The sequence below is a fragment of the Clinocottus analis genome, unplaced genomic scaffold (assembly GCF_023055335.1).
Source record: "Clinocottus analis isolate CAN_PGR_092001 unplaced genomic scaffold, fCliAna1.0.p SCAF_4, whole genome shotgun sequence".
Lineage (NCBI taxonomy): Eukaryota > Metazoa > Chordata > Actinopteri > Perciformes > Cottidae > Clinocottus > Clinocottus analis.
Genome location: NW_027176153.1, coordinates 736973 through 742482, shown reverse-complemented (window position 1 = coordinate 742482; position 5510 = coordinate 736973).

Sequence of the window (5510 nt, the reverse complement as noted above, 5' to 3'; positions counted from 1 at the left end):
AGATACTTTAAAAGCTCCTATTGCTTCGATATCGCATATAGATCATTAGGAAGACTTGATTAACAGATACTGTGACTGGCGAGTCTGTACAATAAAACATGTGTCTGTACGGGCGATTTACAAATCAGGTACGAGCTTCAGGGGAGACGTGGCTTTGGAGGGAGATTTAACATGGCGGCGGATGGCAGAGCGAGGTGGACTTGCTCTCACATTCAGTCCGATTTCAAGACGTCTGAGTCTGTTGGATTCCTATCGACCGCAGTTTATGACAGAAGACAAGATTTCCAACGTTTTGAGCTATAAATTATGCCCAAAAAGGACAGGGTACAGAGTTTACGGCAATTTTTTTTTTAAATCGACAAGATCTGATGTGCTCTGCCCTCTGAGTATGACATCACGCACTCTGAGCTGCGCAATACACACTAATGTTAAAGAGAGAAAAGGCGGCAAAACAACATAAAACTAAAACGCAGACAGTTTAAACAATTTAAAATATTTTAAAAATCTGAAATTATAGAAAGATTGCTGAAGGTTGTGTCAACATTTGAAAAGTTAAATGGTGTTTTTTGCTGAATGTATGCAGAAGCTCTAAGCTGTTAAAGTTGAAGAAGATTTGAAGATTTTCTCCATTGGATCCCATTCATTTTAATTTTGACACAGGGTTTTTTTTTAGAGAGGAATGTGCGCAGGTGGTGCTGCAACCCTGTCTGCTGCAAACTACGTTGCAGAAATAAAATGCATCTTCAATTATGTTGTCTAGAAACGTATTTTCTCCCTGATTACGTCAGTGTTTGACGTATTATAAATACGTTGATTATACATCAGCCCTCTGCTGACATGAATGTGACTGTCACGTTCACAACACAAAGACCTACGAGAAATTGAGAAAGAAGATTTCCACGCAGTATTTTAATTCTCGATGTCCATGTTTAAGCACATCAAAGTAAATCAGACAACGGGTCGTTTTTCCTTTTCCGTTTTCGATTATCAAAACAAAAAACAGAAAATGGGTCATTTTCAGTTTTTTGTTTTCCTCTTTCTAAATGGAAATTGTGAAACGAGCTGTTTCCTGATTTTGGTTTCCTCATTTCAAAACTAAAATCCGTTGACTAAAATACACAGCCCTAGTGGCTGCAGTGAGCTGCTTTCCTCTTCTTTTTAAAACACAACACAGACGGCTTTTGGCAAAACGTCAAGAATCGCTGAGTCCTGCATGTGCAAACATAACCTGTCGAGGGTGTAACTACATTTCCATGAAAGCACAGACATTTCCTCATGTATTTAATAATGCATTTATTAATGGCGTTATAAGTCTGTGTCCTTTTTTAATATGTAGAGTTCTCAATGAAGGTATTTGAATAGATATATTCTGCCTCACCTGTAATACGGCCCAGTTTGAGAACCACTGCGTTGATGTAAATGATGATGTGCATTAAGTTATTAACATGTCATCAGCGTGCTGTGTGTCATCAGGGCTGTGTGCCGTCTCATCAGCTGCTGTACGTCAATACCATGTTGTTAATGAGCTGAAGAACATGACTGAAGCACAGCAACACTGCAGAGAGAACTACATGGACCTGGCCACCATACGAGACCTGCAGGACCTGGAGACCCTGAAGGCAACGCTGAGTTCAAGCAAAATGGCCGCCTCCGTCTCCGTGAGTGTTATTACGTCAGTGACAGGTGGTCTGAAAGTTTGACATCCACACAGTGGTGGAAAGTATGCAAATGACCTGGACAGAAGTGTGTACTTGTGTGTATTTTAGTGATTAGCTTCTAGCAATGTTAGCTGTTAGCAAAATTAGCTGTTAACATCTTTATCTGTAAGCATCATTAGCTGTTAACATTGTTAGCTTCTAGCAACATTAGCTGTTAGCACCATTAGCAGTTAGTATCGTTATTTGTTAACATCAATATCTGTTAGCATTGTTAGCTGTTATCATCGTTAGCTGCTAGCATCATTAAATGTTAGCACTGTTAGCTGCTAGCGATCAGCTTAGCCGTCACCACGCTGTGAGACTCTTAGTCCATTATGAACAGCAGGAGTGATGACAGAAATAAAACCTTTTCTATGTTCATATTAGCACCTGAATATTGTTTTCTTGAAATAATAAATCAGACTGATCGTCAGGATCAAGAATATAAATGAGAAGTACAAATGTCTGAAAGTCTGTTTCTTTATATCACAATGAAATATTGTTTCAGAGAGTCTGGATAGGACTGTATAGTGAAGTGAGCAGCTGGAGGTGGTCACTGACAAACTCAAGCTTCTACAAACCTGAAGAGATGGAGTTCAGACGATGGCAAGATGGACAACCGGACAATGGTTATGGAATTGAACTCTGTGTGTACATGGATTATAGTGGTCAATGGGGCGACTTCAAATGTTTGTTGTACTTCAGACCAATCTGTTTTGATGCCCAAGGTGAGAATATTAAAGTTAATATGACTCATGTTGTAAATATTCTGTCGCCCCCTGTGGAGTAAAGAGGTAGTGTTGGTTCTAGCGCCCCCTGTGGACAAGGACCAGGACTAGACTGAGTCTATAGAGGACCAGGACTAGACTGAGACTATAGAGGATCAGGACTAGACTGGGACGATAGAGGACCAGGACTAGACTGAGACGATAGAAGACCAGGACTAGACTGAGACTATAGAGGACCAGGACTACACTGAGACTATAGAGGACCAGAACTAGACTGAGACTACAGAGGACCAGGACTACACTGAGACTATAGAGGACCAGGACTAGACTGAGACTATAGAGGACCAGGACTAGACTGAGACGAAAGAGGACCAGGACTAGACTGAGACTGGTCCAGGACCAGTTAAAGGTCCTCAGGGTTACTTGAACTCGTCTTCAGCTCCATGAAAGTCATTTAAAGCAGATTAATGAGCTCATTCAGCCGGTTTGTATCAAGTCTGTTGGAGGTCAAATATCTCTGATGGCTTTATGAATGTGGACTCAATGGACGCTGCATGTTCATGTTCACACAGCTCCGTGTTGATCCACCTTCATGCTGAGATTCATGCAGAACAATAAACTGGTCTGCATCATGTAGTCTGTTATGGTTCCTCTACTCAGCACTTCACTCTGCTCTGCTTTCAGGGCCCAATGAGACATTTATCTTCATTGACACCGAAATGACGTGGACTGAAGCCCAGAGCTACTGCAGAGAACACCACACAGACCTGGCCATAGTGAGGAACATGGAGGAGAACCTGAAGGTAGAGAAGATGATACCTTACGGAGAATACGTCTGGATCGGCCTCTTCAGAGACAAAATGAAGTGGTCTGATGGAAGTGACTCCTCATTTAGGAACTGGAAGTCTAAAGAGCCTCGTGGTTTCTCTGAGGATTGTGTGTCAGCAGATTTTAGTGCCGATGGACGATGGGAGACCCTGAAGTGTGAAGTCATGTCAGCGTTCATCTGCTACAGAGGTAAGCTATCATTCACTCAGGACTGACATGAGGACTTAACAGGATATAAATATAAAGTTATGGATGACCATACTTTTCTCTTTCAGGACTCAAAGTGATAAACATTCCAGGACGTTGATGATCATCAGCAGACATGTCGTGACTGATGAAGGTTGTTTGTGTTTCAGACGTTGAGCCTGTTGCAAAGCGAGTGGTGAAAGTGAGGCTGCAGAAAAGCAGCTCCTCTGTGGATCTGAATGACCCTGTGGTGATGGAGGGCCTCTTGAAGCAGGTACATCTTCCTCTCAGTAACAACAGAACCAGCAGGTGATACATGTGAGGTAGTGCACTACTAAGAACAATGTAAAGGTGCTCTGTGCAGACGTGGACACGTCATGACTGAAGGTAGACTTGTGTCCAGACAACATGAAACAACAGAGCTGCTCTAGTGGAAACCAGAGTTCTTCTCCAGCAGAGCTTCCACATGAGGACAGTGTGAGACAGGATGCAGAGAAACAGCTTTACTGAAGACTTCTTCTCTCAATGTGTTTGTCTCTCAGCTCAAACAGAAGCTGAAGGACCAGGGGCACGACGACGACATCAAGCTGAGCTGGAAGAAGCAGGCGGATGGAAAAGTCTTCCACAAGGAAGAGAAGAAGAGCAGGAAGAAGGGAAGAGATGAGCTGTAATGTTCCTTCAGTCCACTCTGCTCACAGGCTTCCTTTCTCCTCCTCTTCCTCCCTTTCTTCCTCCTCTTGCTCTCAATCAGTGGTAGAAAGAACCAAAGTCCTGTATGGACCTCATGAGGACCCCGTAGTGAGTTCTAGAGAGGACCTTTAGTTCCTGTTGGAAACCTGTGTGGGATCTTGTTTGCACCCTTAAAGGTAGAAACCTTCATATGTGGTTCTGGGTAAAACTCTTGATGCTTAGTTCTAGGTAGAACTCTGTGTAAAGGAACCTTGAGGAAAGGTTCTCCCTGGAACCAAAGAGGGTTCTCCTCTGGGGACGAACCAAAGACCCTCCAGGGTTCTAGTGAGCACATTTATTTCTAAGAGTGTAGTTACTTTGCAGAGTAAGATGTTTATTATAAAGTGTGTGCTAATCTTATTAATTGTGGCGCATTGTTTTGTAGAAGAATGTTAATAATAATGATGCAATAACATGTTTATTATATTAAAGCTCTCTAAAGAGTTCATTCTGCAGAACGAGTGCTTTTACTTTTGATCATGAGGAACATTCTTCTGTAGTTTTTACGTCATAATTCTGAATGTAGGTGTTTTATTGGTGATGTGTGTTTTCATTGTGATGATGCTTCTTTTGCTTCAATAAAACCTTTGAATGAGCTTTCTGTGTCACAGTTCTTCATGTACTTCAGCTCAGAGTGATGACTGATAGACCTGGGTAAAGTGAGACTTTGGCATGCCCTGACAGTTGTCGTCCACCTACTGCCATCTGTTGTCCCCAGTGCCCCTGGTACTCTGAGAGGGGGATTTCACTAACTTTGACACAGAGAAGGTGAAAATATGCGTGCGCGAGAGTATATTGAAGGTATTTACACTCCACGTTGTCCCTGTAAGTAGTATAAGGTGGGTAGTTTATGTGTGCGTGTGAAAATGCACACGTGAGTGAAAATGTGAGTGCAAGTATGTGCGGCGCGCTCCTAAATCGGAAATACGTCATTTGGGGCGTGTTTAGGGGCGCGCCTGTGGGCCCTGATACTGGGGAGACTCAGATGGACTGAGACCCCATGACAACCAGGACCCACATCCAGGACGAGTATGCAGACTTGGGGCCTGATTCTGTGGGGACTCAGATGGATTGAGACCCCCCTGAGAACCAGGACCCTCATCCAGGACCAGTACCCAGATTTGCAGCCTCGTTCGGGTGGGACTCAGATTGACTGAGACCCCCATGAGAACCAGGATCAACATCCAGGACGAGTACCCAGACTTGGGCCCTCATTCTGGGGGGACTCAGATGGACTGAGACCCCAGGAGAATCAGGACCCACATCCAGAACCAGTATCCAGACTTAGTGGGTCTTGGCTCGGTCCCCAACCATTGGTGGTAACAGTTTCAGTATAAACCCC